Source organism: Heterocephalus glaber, unplaced genomic scaffold (assembly GCF_053883595.1).
Source record: "Heterocephalus glaber isolate CG9 unplaced genomic scaffold, H.glaber_assembly_v1.0 deba00000281, whole genome shotgun sequence".
Classification (NCBI taxonomy): Eukaryota; Metazoa; Chordata; class Mammalia; order Rodentia; family Bathyergidae; genus Heterocephalus; species Heterocephalus glaber.
This window is the reverse complement of record NW_028258139.1, coordinates 30,028,130-30,042,124: the sequence shown is the minus strand read 5'-3', so window position 1 is coordinate 30,042,124 and position 13,995 is coordinate 30,028,130. Positions and strand designations below refer to the sequence as shown.

The following is a 13,995-nucleotide window of genomic DNA, read 5'->3' as shown; positions in this document are numbered from 1 at the left end:
TCCACATACAAAACATCATCTGATACTGTAGATACAATATACATGTCCAGTGGAATGGCCTAGATTGGAGGAAATCACCATCTAATTTCTTTTCAAGTACAGAAAGGAAATTAGATAAAGAAGGAGCAAACTGAGAAAGGAAACCCAGGGAGGAGAGGTTCTGCCCAAAATAACCCTTCACAGGAGCTGCATCTACAGTCACCAGTCACCTGCTGTCCCTCAGAAATGGTCTGTTGTCTTCTAGCCCATTTCCCTTTTATACAGTGTTAACACTTCTTTTCTTATACTTGTTAAGGATAGTAAGGATGCCTTTACTCAAAGGGGATTACTGCAGTGAGGGTTTTACAAGAGGAGACAGACCTGGCCCAACTTCAAATACAAAGACAAGTGGGGATTTAGAGCGAAGAGCAGGTGGGGATCAGTAGCTAGAAAATGACTAAGGGGAAACAGGGATAAGGGAGAATTCTGGCTAAACCCAAGCTGGCAGATCCTTGCTGAGGGCAGGCCAGAGGCGCAAGGCGATGGGGGGTGGGGGTGAGGTGAGCAATCAGTGAGACATCGAGGCAGGGAATTCCATTAAACTGACCCAGTAGAATTCTTGCCCCAACTGGACACAGCAATAGCAAGAGACACCCCACAGTGGGTTCCGATCTACTCAGGGCTACCACACAAGGTTCAAAGAAAAACTCAAGGACAGAATTAAAGAGACAGAAATGGGGAGCCAGGATGACTCAACAATGCTTGTGCAAGCAAGGCTGAACAACATTTATTGGTGACATCATAGTTACATTGAGGGAAAGGGGCTACGTGGAGGGACTGGGTGGAGTTGGTATGGATATGTTGCTGACACAGGCAAGGCTTGTAAAGGAAGAGACAAAGCATTCTTGAATTAGGAACAGAACAGCCAAAATACACACTGTGGTTAAAATTAACCTTGTCTTTTTAGTAAAGAAGGTTTTAACTCTGGGAATGGAATTTGAGTGCGAGTCACTCTGATCTCAGCACACTCGCTTCTCAAAATAAGCCAGTTGTGGGGTTAACCCTTCCCAGCCTGGACTGCCCACAGCCTGCTGTGGGAATAATCAATACTGCAGTCTCCCACACAGCAAGCCAAGGACAGAGCCCAATGCCAGGGCCTCGCCAAGAGGCCAACCAGGACACTCTGACGCAGGTGTCGTGTGGAGGACAGTCTCTGTCAGCAGCAAAGAAAGTAGAACTTTTTCTAACACAGGGAACCAAAAGTAAGCCAATCCAACAAGTAAACACTCATGACTAACTTAATATGAACTGATGACTGCTTGGAAGCGTGATTTACGAGGCTATTCCTTGTCCTGTCTCAGCTGCACAGAAGGCAGCGGGCAGCTGAGGCCACTCCAGGTGACCCAGGCCTCCCAGTGACCCAGGCCTCCCGATGCCATCCTCTGAAGGCTCAAGTGCACCCCAGCTCCGACCCAGGTGCATCTCGGGCACTGGGATCCCCTGCCCTGGCTCAGCCTCAACTCCTTCACTGTCGGGACATATGGGTGAAGGTGCAACATAGTACAGTATAATACTGTCCTCTATGTTAGACTTGAAGACAACGAGAAAATGAGACACTAGCACCTGTTTTGAGTTTTTAATATATATTACTTCAAGAGAATAAAGATTTGTTGATTTTCAACTTGACTTGTTAACTATTTGTATGTAGATATTTGCACACAAAGTTCAACTGTTGAAATAACTGAAAGATAATTCACAGAAGTAATGCTTTAAAAGCTACCACTTTTATTTAAGTTGGTTTTCTAGTGTAAGTCCAATACTTGCTTTTTTTCTGTAAGGGACAGAAATTTGATTTTAAATTTCTGCTATTACTTTTAACTACCTGTTCACATTACATGCAGTTTACAGCCATCTTGGGAGGTTGGCAGATGTCCTTAACAGAGCTTGTTTCTTGTTTTAATCCCCTTCCCTCCTCCTCCTTCAGTTCTCCTTTCCCCATTTTCATTCTTGTTGACATCGTTAACCTTTGTTCATGTTTATGGCATGTAATCGCCACATTCTTTGAGGTCATCAGGACTTTGTACCTGGCGTATCTTCACTCTACCCATTTCCCCATGCCCTCCCCCTCACCAAGGGATAGAAGTTTTTGTGACGGTGAATTTCAGCCCTCTTCGTCTCATTATATATATATTTTTTCAAGTTAATGGAAACAAGTCCTTATTAAGTAACTTTTAATATCAGAAAAATAAAACTCGTTACAGCAAATATATAATATCAGTGCTTTGGCCATCTTAAGTTAAAGGCCCTTTATCATAAAATATATGGGGTTTTTTGTTTGTTTGTTTTTTTGGTACTGGGGATTAAACTCAGGTCCTTGCACTTGCACAGCAGGCAGCGAAACCACTGAGCTAAATCCCTGACCCCCTTAAAATATATGGTTTTAACCTTTACTCAAATTGAATTTATAATCCCCATGACCTCCCTACATATACATGAGTGTAGTAAAATTAGCAAACACTAAACTATATTGATAATTTATCATTCTTTGTTTGTGATTTTTAGAAACAGCACATGCACCTAATATATGTCGATTCCTTGGCTTATTAGTTGCAGTATACAATGCAACAAAATACAAAATACATGCTTGGTGAACATCTGTTCATATCTACAAGGTGGCAGCTAGAGATTAGGTTTCAATGCTGACATTTAACTATCCTACAGGCAATTAGCATTACATAATATCCATCAAGGCAACTTTTTTATACTGAAAAAATCAAAATAAAAACTGTTATTTGTAAACTTTTATATGAAATGTAACTCTTCAAGTGGAAATAAAAAATAAAATTTGTCTATTTACTATTGAATACACATAGGATTTCAATTTCCATTATTATGTCATTATATATTAATTGAGACCTTTTAAAAACACCTATTTTTAAAGTTTTTGAGCAACTTTCAACATAAAGTTAAACATTTTCTTAGTGGTAATATTATTTTGCTTAGTAAGTTACACATTCTGCATCAATGTGAGCTAAACTATGTACATACATATGCTAGCTAAAATTAAAACATCTGAAAATTGAAGTGACTGTAGACACAGGGCACATCAGTAATTCTGAGCTGATATCTAGTCTGAACACATACAGTTTGTTCACTTACAAGTTTTCTGAACAGAACTTAACATGAAATAAAATCAGTTTCATGGTTAAAAAAAATAATAGGCCACCACTTCGCCTGCCATGGGAGCCATGACTGACAGCCAAGTCAAAAACATCATCAGTAAGTTTCCTTATCGATGGAGGTGGTGCTGGAGAAGACTGGAGAATTGATTTGCTAGTGAACAGTCTCAGTAAATGGTGCAACTCTGGATCCCAAGAAGAGGGTCCTCCCTTATGTTTATGAAAGACACAGAAAGCAGAGGGTCAAAGGAGAAATTACATCTAAATTTGGGGTGACTCATTTGATTACTTTGAGCAGATAAATACAGCCAGTATCAACATATGCTGAGCACACTGTCTCAATGTGTTTTCAATGGGCAAAACTTTGCTAGTGTATGATATGATTCTCAGAGAGCTAGGAAACTATGAGAAATTACAAATAAATAAAGTGCAGCATTGCTGGAGCACATGAAAAAACTGCTGAGTATAAAAAGCAAATTCTTTGAGCAAATGAATACAAAAGAATTGCCAAGAACACGATGCTTTGCAAAATCAACCCCACATCATCCAGACAGGCAAGAGGCAGTAAGGGACCAGTGGCTTGGGGAAGGGGCTCTGAGCTCTCCCACGGAATAACGTGGAAAGGTTCGTGTTCTTAGCACCACCACGAACTTCAGGAAACATCGCAAAAGGATGAAAGCTGCGAGACAGAAACTCAAGAGAGGAGTATAAAAACACATCCTGAGCCACCAAAAGGCTAATCACTCACCATTCCCAAGAAAACTGAAAGAAGGTGGGACAAGCCGGGATTTAGCTCAGTGGTTCCACTGTCTGCTTTGCAAGCATAATGGACCGGAGTTCGATTCCCCGGTATCAAGAGGATGGGACAATACTGCGTTTAGGGTTTGTTGTGCTCTTGGGGCATTTGAAGTTTTGGCAGTGAATACTTTGCTTGTAAATATTAATGCACACCTCCTTCATATTTATTCATACATAGGGAAATGACTTCAGAGCATATCTGTTTTTATTGGAATGCCTTTTTCATTAAGATAGAAAGTAATACCCAAATATGTTTAATATCTTCCACAGTGATATAAACAACTTCCCCTCAGATATAAACCACTTCCTCACCTACCCACCCACCCCAAACTTCTGCAGACTGACTAGATTAATTAACAAGTCAATACACGGGGGCCAAAGAAAAAGTCAAAATGATTAAAAGGTAGTCAAACTGTGACCAAGTACCAGGACATACAAAGAAATGGAAGAACTGCAATTACATAGTTAGGGAAGTGGGTATGGGGTCAGAACTCCCAGCACTGCCAATTTCTAGCTGAATGGTCACACACTGAGCCTCAGTTTTCTTACAGTTAAGATGGGCGTGAATTTCTCCTTCTAGCAATGCATGTGGCTCAAATATAAAGATGAACATGAGAGCATTTTGTAGATCCAAAGTCCTACAGTACGGTATTGTAATTATTATTATAGAGAACAGTACAAAGACTATCAGGCCAACACCAAATAGAATTTTAGTCAATATCTCAGCATCTTAAGTACTTAATACTCCCAATCCAAGACTGCACTATCAAAGAGCCAAATGCTTCCAGTGGTACATGCCTGTAATCCCAGCAGTCAGGAGGCTGAGGTAAGAAGACTGTGAGTTCAAGGCCAGCCTGGGCACTACACAGTGAGCTCAGGGCCAGCCTGGACTACACAGTGAGATCCTGTCTCAACAGACACACCTCATAAAGCAATCACAAAAATAAAGCCGAAGTCCTCTTTATTTAAGTTGTTCAAAATGTGCTGCTCTATTGAGGCAGGAGATTAGGGTACGGCCAACTGGCTGGGGGAGTAGGTGTGACCCGTTGCTCAGAGTTGCAGGCCACATGTGCAGAACACTTCCCAAAGCTGCACTTGGAATCATTCAGAGTACTATCATCAATTCTTGCAAGAGCTAGAGCAGGTTTTTGACAGGGTGGTCTCAACCTAATGTCAGCCTGAGGAGATACAAAAGAGTCACCTTGCTATCTTTTGCACTTGTTTTGACTAATCTTTCTGTCAAGACAGAAAGAACCTAGAAGACCTCAGCACCCCAGAAATGTGGTAACACCATGATAAGGGACTGCATCTTCTACATTAAAACAGTTCCTATCAGAAGTATGCTTATTAGCAAGTAGACTCAAATGTAAGGAAATACTGTATGAAAACCAATTTCTAGCCAGTTGTAGCCAAAGACAGTAAAGGGGTTGCAAACTAAGAAAAAAGGAGATGGAGGTGGGAAGAAATGACAGGAAGACAAAGTGGAAAATTACCACTGTACTCCTGACTAGGGAAAAATTAAGCAATCCCTACATTCAGTGGTGTGTCATACTATATGGATCAGAAATGTTTCTTTTCCATTAATTTTTTAAATTAATGGCTTTCCTAAAAACTGCCTCAAGTACTAATGAGCTTTATTTTTCCAAAACAAAACAAAACAAATCACAGTATAAAACTGCAATGTTGGTAACCAAGACAAGAACCATACCTCCAAGCAGAAGCCTGACTGTTTGGGCTCAAGGAGTCACATTAGGGATACAATGGGGAGCAAACAGGGGATTTAAAATGGGTGCACACACCTGTACCCCAGCTACCTGGCAGGCTAATGTGGGAGGATCTCAGTTGTGAGGCTGGCCTGGGCAACTCAGTAAGAGGCTTTCTCAAAATATAATCTCAAGTTTCCAGGAAATTCAGGAGATCAGAGAGCTAAATGACACTACCATTTAGCAAAGACAAATTCAAAAGATGAGACTGTGGGTGGGGCAACCAGAGAAGTTCTTTCAGCAAGTCAGCATAATAACAAAGAGATGTGTGAGGTCAGAGAACTGACATGCTGGACCTGCAGCCCACTAAGCTAAGAATGGTTTTACATTTTAAACAGTTAAAAAAAAAATCAAAAGGATATTTTGTGACATGTGAAAGTTATTAAAAATTCAAGTAGACAGCCATATCTGTTTACATACTGCCTATGGCTGCTTTGAATGATAAGGTGTGAGACAGGAAAAACACACACTGCTTTCTCCTACTAAACTCTCACATCTACACCACTTTCCACACTCATTTCTGATGCCGGATGTGTACATGTATGGGATATTTTCCCCTCAACAACCAATACTCTAACCCTGTCTGGGTGTCCTCCAATTTAACTCAGTCCTCCCACTACCTGGACTAAGTCTCAGACCCTACTGGGCAGGGACTGGTCCCACAGAGTGCCTCCCCTACTTCAGATACTAATGGAAAGCGGCAGCTTCCCGGGTTAGCCCAACCTCTGTGCGACTTGGCTGCAATCAGCGGTTTCTGAAACCCCATTCTAGAGCACAGCCTAACTGCCAGCTTGATTGGCTTGACAGCTGCCCAGGGGACTAGTAAAACATACTTCCGGGTACCACATTTGGTCCCTTGCCCCTTCTTCTCAGCTCTGCTTCCCAGCTGGCATGAACTAAACAGCTCACTCCACCTCACTCTTCTGCAATGATGTTCCTGCCCTGCAGCCAGCTGACCATGGACTGAACCTGTGAAACTGTGAGCCATAATGAATCTCTCCTCCCCTACGTTGTGGGCTCCACGTATTTTATCCCAGCAATGGGAAAGCTGACCAATACACAGAACTCGGGAAAGCACTTTACTTTCTATTACCTGTTCATTATAAGAGGACACAACTCTGAACAGCCAAATGGAAGACTCACATAGAGCCAGGTATGAGAGGAGTACCCTCTCTTTCCATGTCTTCTTCAGGGCACGAAACCTTCCTAGCATCTTCACAAATTCTGCAACCTAGAAGCGCTCCAAACCCGGTCCTTCTGTGGTTTTACTGAGGCATCATCATACAGGTATGGCTGAGTATATGATTGGCCACTGCTGAACAACTCTACCTTTCAGGTCCTCTTTCCTCCCCAGAGTTTGGGGTGCACAGGACTGAAAGTTTAGAAAGTTTCTAACCTCTAATCACACAGTTTGTTTCCCTGGCAAACAGTCCTCATCCTGAAGTTGCCCAGGAGCCCCCAGTCACCTTGTTAACATGCAGAAAGACACATCACTTACAAGAGTCCAAGGTCTTAGGATCTACAGTGTAGCAGAAACCAAGTATTTATTTACTATGCCACAGTATCATACCCCATGACTATGATGGAACTACTTCTGAGCTACATCCTTATCCCATCGAGTGGAAAATATCAGGTCAAAAAAGTATTTAAGGGGGCCAGGGATTTAGCCCAGTGGTGCCTCCGCCTGCCTCACAAATACAAGGTCCTGAGTTCGATCCCCAGTACCAAAAAAAAAAGTATTTAATAAACCTAGCCTACTGAGCATCATAGCTTTGTCTACCTATTTTAAACATGCTCAGAACACTTATACCAGCCTACAGTTAGGCAAAATTACCTATTGATAACTCATGTAATTTACTGAATACTGTACTGAAATTGAAAAACCATGAGTGTAAGGGCAAATTTTTGCTTTATTGTAAAGTAAAAAATAATTAAGTTGAAACATTAAGTCTGGGACCATCAACAGTTGCAATAGATTATATAGCTTACAAAGTCTGAAATGTTCACTTACTATACAGCCCTTTAAAGAAAAAGTTTGCCAACCTCTATGCTAAAACTTAAAGGACAACCAAATGTGTGGCTCTGGATTGGACACTTTTCTAGACATGACTACCTATAAAGGGGATTTGTGAAAGAATCTGAAAAATGTGCATATGGTTTTGGTATTGTTACCAACAAATTTTGGCCCCTTTCTTAAGAGAGAGACCCAAACCAGGATCTTTTTCTGTTCTGTATTGTGAACCCCCAAAGTGAAACCGAGGTTGAGGAAAAACAGCACAAGTTTATTCAATGGCCACCAAGAGGAGAGGTGGGAGTCTGGCTTACAAATATCTTTCAATACCTTTAGAGGCAGGGAGGGGTAACAGACAGAAAAAAACAAGAAAAGAAATGAGGGAAGAGGATAGGCTAATAAAGCCAACGAAGGAAATAGGGACATCTTTGTCAAATGGGAAGGGGAACAAGAGTTGGGGGAAGCAAGGAGGGATGGGAGGGGAGGGAAGAAGAATGAAGATGTGTAAGTACCTACACCAGCTCCCCAGGGCAAATGTGATCATTATGTACTGCAAACGTGTCCTAATAGAAACAGCGGGGAGGAACACTCCCCTTCCTGGGGAAAATGATCTAGTCATCCCTTCCTCCGGGAGGTAGAGATTTCCCAGGAACCCAAACACCACTTCTCCTACCCCTTTTATGGCTCCATCAGCCACCACTTGGAGGTGTTACTCAGCATGGGCAGGAGTAAACTGGACTTTGGGCTCTATTCAAGGTCATTCAGGCAGGAAGGAGAGCTTCTCACTTTCAGGCATCCTATTCTCAAAGATGCGCAGAGTTAGGGTAGGGTGTAAGGCCAGCCAGAATGTGTAGATACTGCACGGGGTAACAAACAATATTAGTGAAGGTACAATTTTCCTGAGAGACAAAGGAGGAGAATGTGACTGAAAAAAGCAGATTATAAAAATCTGGTCAAAATTTTGTTTGGGATACCTAGAGAGGTGGAAAGATAGCCATGGAGGAATTATGTGTACTCTAGGGAACTGGACTATGATGTTTTCTTTTTCTTCTTCTAAGTATTGTTTGCACTTTCTTCTTGTACAGATATTGTTTTTCTGTGTGTGTATTATGTAATATAATTAGAATCAATGTAGTAGACTTTGGTATATAACAGCTAGAGCTAAAAGTATTTTTGAGAGTGAGTGTGTAAATGACACCCAGTTGGGGAATAGAAAATACAAAATTCCACTTAGGAGATAAACTGATCTAAGCAAATCCTCATGCTAATCATGGGTGCCACTTTTCACCAAGTCTGGTTCTTAGAAGAGAGTAGAGATGAAGGCAGGAGAACCACACAGGCCAAGTGTGGTATGGCAGGCTGGGCCTTCTGAATTCACAGCACTCCTTCCAGGAGAGGAAACTCTTGACAGGTTTGAAAGAGTTAAGGATGTGGGATCTCGAAATGTGCCAAACTGTTACACTGCTTACTTCAGCTGAAATCACTGAAGAACTGTAACTGCAGAGACAGCCATTTGGCCTGTGTTTTCCTACATACAGTAAGCTGCTGGGATTCTTTTGGGAGGTGTATCCTTCCTGTACCAAGGTTAGACAACAGTCTTAATGACCAGACACTGGTAACTGCAGCTACAATGAACCTGAATACATAAATTCATGGAGTGACCCTCCTCCTTCTACTAGCTTTTACCTGCTCCCCCATATATCACCTTGTGACATCCCTAGAATTTACTACACTAATTCAGACTCATTTTTTTCTGGCATTTCTCCATAAATGTCTTCTTCCTCTTCTTCTTCCTCCTCCTCCCCCTCCCCCTTCTCCTCCTCCTTTTTTCTTTGCTGTGTTGTATTTTTTGGGACAGGTCTCGCTAAGTAGCCTGGGCTGGCCTTGAACTTGCTATGATCCTCCTGTCCCAGCTTCCCCAATGTTGGGATTATTATAGGAGTGCGCCACTCACCTGGCTCTAAATTTACTATCTGTCTAAAAGTATAAAAGCATCTTACATTAGTAATTTCTCTAAACTTCACTCTCTTGTGAGGATTCCTATGGACATGTACATTTTAATAAAACTTGTATGCTTTCCTCCTGTTAATCACCCTTAGATTGACTTGATTTCTAGATCCACCCAAAGAGCCCACATAGGAACTAAGGGAAAGGGTAATCTACTCCTCCCCTACAGGTTCAAGTATCGACCCTGCCCCTGAAATTCGTGAGTCAGTAACCACTCTTGGGAATGGAGAAGCCAGAGCGAAGGACTGGAGGTTAATTCTATATAGTCTTGGTTTTGGTTTTCTTGAGACATGTAGCCCAGGCTGGCCTCAAACTCTCAATCTTCTGCTTTGGCTTCCCAAATGCTGGGATTAGAAGCACTAGCCACTATACCCAGCTTAAGCACTGTATTTATTCTAACACAGCACTAAGAGAAACAACAGGGCCAATTACTTTTCCACAATGGAATGAAATAATGTTATAAACTTTGAGAAAGTTCATGAAAAAAATCTGATAAAAACAGAAGAAATGTGTAAAAAAAAAGTCTAGGTGTGATCTCTCCAGGTTTTATTTGAGAAAATGGACTAATGTTACTGTACATTAATAGCTAAATAAAACAGGTAAACAAAAATTATTCCCAATTTCTCTATGATATTAATGATATTTTTTTCTTAGCATTAAAGGAATCTCTTCTGGTGAAGAAATATATTTATCACAAGTTCAGCAGTCCCTTCAATTTTTTTTTTCTGATTTAAGTTCAAATGCAATTAAATACTTCCCATTTAAGATGGCAAATATAGTTAAGGTAGATACAATTTCTCAAATGTCATTTGTATCAGTTTATTTATTTGTATTTATTTTGGAGAGGTACCGGGGATCACACTCAGCAGCGTGGCACCACTGAGCTACTACATCCCCAGCCCTGTATCAGTTTATTTTTAAAGGGTGAGGTTTTAGGTGATATGCTGCTTTTATTTTTTTTAAATGTTAAAAATTTTAATGTCATTTATGTAATAATAAAGTTGTTTTGTGGGGGAGTACTAGTAAACAAAAATTATGAAAGGCTACTGCACTAGGCCCAAGAAATCAGACCAAACCAAAATATTCACTCTTGCTAAATGCTACTTTAAAGAAATAGATCTCAAGACAGATCAGACTAACAGGGAAGTCTCCTCCACTTTAACCCCTACAAAAAAAGTAACCTGTTAACCAATCAAGTTCTTTTTCCTCTACTCTATTTCCCCATTCCCTTACAAACTCACTGTATTCTGCTACCCCAAGTGTGAGTTCTAATTTTGTTGTGTAATGGAGGCTGCCCTCACTCACGAATCATGAATAATAGATCCATAACTTACTGTAATCCATAAATTTCTGTAATTTTGTTCTGACAGTATTTAAAAAGGTGTCAAAAAACCTCTGCCCCAGTGGTGCTCAGATGGAACCGAGGCTTGCAGTAGGCAGGTGCGCTGCCCTAAGGTACATCCCTAGATCTAATGCAGTCTTCAGTGCTTTTCCTAGCACACTTCCCTTCACCTAGTTCAGAATTCCTGGGAGTAGATGAGCACTTTTTAGAGTACTGGAGTTAGGACAAACAACTGTGTCTTTCAGGCCATGGAGAGTGGGCCAGGGTGTAACTTCTTCCTCAGATATTCTGGAGATGCTTCCTATGTCTGAGAAGTATAAGGGCAAGGCTTTTGTAGCCTGGTGTTCAGAACATAAGGAAAGTTTACTCGCAGAACCACAGAACTGTAGTGGGGATGTACTTCCTACCCCTCCACAGGTCAGACGACACAAGCACCCCATACTGCCTTCAGGGTGCATGGAAAGGTAGGCCTCAGGCTACAGTTTGGATCTTGTCTCCCAGAGGCCCATGTGTTAAACAGGAGGTGGTGGAGACTTTTCAACAAATAGTTCTGCCTCCTGTCCTCCTCCCCACAGTGCTGTCTGAAGGGGAAGCAGCATGTTACACAGTCAGAGAAGAGGGAAAGGGAGAAAGGCATTAGAACCCAGGCATAGTCAGCTGTTCTAAACTAAGATCTATGGCTGCCTCCATTAACACTGCTTTAATTTCTCATGTATCTGTTTCATGGAATACTTGTTCATGGACCAATTTTCCATGGAACTAATATGGTGCTTTCATGACTCATTGGTAGGGTGAAACATCTGTGCAATGGTTCAAAGAGTCTTTTAAATGACAAAGAAGATTAAGTAGCAGAGCAAGTGCCAGGTGTGGTACCACATCCCTGTAATCCCAGCCCTTGGGAGGCTTAGGCAGGAGGTTCACAGTCAACCTGGGTTATACAGTGAGTTCAAGGCTAGCCTGAACTGCATCATGAGACCCTGGTCTCAAAGAACAAAACAAAACAGAATCAGAGCAAGTGATAGAACAAAGATTGAATGTACAGTATGACTATTTTTGTTTTAAAAAAGAAAACAAAAAACCTTTAAGTTTGTATTCATCTGTGTATATTTGCTTAAAAGTTAGGAAAGGATATGCTTTAAACTTTTAATATAGTTTTATTAGGAGAATGGAACTGACAGAGAGCATAAAAAAAATTATCCCAATTATTTATTCCAATAAAGTCACCTCCTTTTCTATTTCACCTGGTTTTATCAATTTTCTTATCACCTCAGCGCTAAGGCCATATATATTCTTTTACCCAATCATTCATTCTTCCATTGAACAGCCACTATACTAAACCCCTGGGAAACAAAGATAAATACCAGTACCTGTCTTACAAAGTTTGGTCTAGTGAGAAAAGCAGGTACATCGATATTTAATTATAAATAATGTGGCACAGGGCTAAATTTATGAAGTCTTAAAGAATATGTACAAGGCCAGGCAACAGGGTAGTCAGAAGCAGAGGAGGCAGAGAAAAGTTTCTGGCCCAAACTGGCACTCTTAAAAACTTGCCAGAGGAAAGAAACTGTAGAGACAAGAGTTTATAAAGCACAAAGAGAGGAGGCTGGAAATGTGGGCAGGACCAGACAGCAGCAGAAAGGCTCTGTGTGTTGTCAAGATAATTCACATATCCTGAGGACAGTAAACCAAAGATTTGCAGCAGAAGAAAAAGTCAGTTGATCTGACTTTTTGATAGACCACTCCGGAGGCTATATGGAGAATGCACTTAAAAAGAACTGACTTGAGGCAGGGGATTGGCTCTATGCAGAAACAAGCCTTTGTTAAGTGTCTTTTGTGGAGTGTCCCATGCCTATTCCATCTCCGCGGTCATCACGTCGCAGATGAGGGTGTAGGCAGAGACATCACACCCTAGAAAACGTCTCACAGCCTTTGCGGACCCTCCACACCCGGCTCTTACAGCACTCTGAACCTCTGCTGGCTCTCACGTTCTCCCCTGCCCTTTCCTTGACAACCTAGGGCTCACCTCTCCAGTCTGAGAACTGCACTATAATGTTTTACAGTTCCACCGAATTCAACAAAAAGTCTTTGGAAAAGTACGCTGCTGAAAATAACTCATATTTAAGCTTATAACCTTGACTACTCTCCTAAGCGCCTGATTACATTTCCAAGTGCAGGATGATGTCTGTGCCTGGATGTCCTTTAGGACCCCGCATGGACCTGGTGGTTCTCCCACTACTCCTGCCAGGAATGCTTCCATTTCACGTTTAGTACTTATCCAAACCCTGAGTCATCTTTGTTCACGTGCCATAAGCTGCATCGAACACTCAGTTGCTAAATACTCCCTAATCCACATAATAGCTAGCAAGATCACCTCAGTGAGGCAGAGATGTGATCACTGCCATTTCCCACCTGTACAGAAGCAAAGATCAAGCCTAGCTTTGCACACTGCTGTATGTCACAGCGCGAGAGTCCAGCCACATAAATGGCACTCCATGACTTACTGAATGCTTCCTCTGAAAGCTTTCGGTGAACCTCTGCTCCACACAGAGCGAAACTAAACTAAGGCTCTCGAGTCCCAAGTTATCTTTCTGCTCACAGCTCTTAAAATGTCCCTCAGGTTTTCCTAAGTGTCTAATAATACGGATTCATACCCCGTGGACCCCCGCTGTACTCTCCCTTTCGTTCAACTGCAGCTGAAAGGAACACTGCACTTGCCAAGTAACAGAACTGGTTTTTCTCCTTACTACTGGCGTTCTCCAGTTTATCCAGCAGATGCGACGCCAGCCGAGCTGGGACCAGATCTCTGAGCCCCGAGTTCCGAGGCCACGAGGCCATCAAAAGCTCTCAGTAACAGTGATGAATTAACAGGTCCTTCCGAGCCAGCCCTTTCAACCACGGAGAGGGAGAAGGGTGGAG

The 13,995-nt window shown here is 41.8% G+C and overlaps 1 protein-coding gene across 10 annotated transcripts in view; it reads right to left on the bottom strand.

Annotated features, from left to right (window-relative positions):
• Tatdn1 (TatD DNase domain containing 1) overlaps nt 1–13,995 on the bottom strand; it is a 47,746-nt gene that overhangs the window by 33,174 nt on the left and 577 nt on the right. The gene's annotated exons all lie outside the window — the stretch shown is intronic.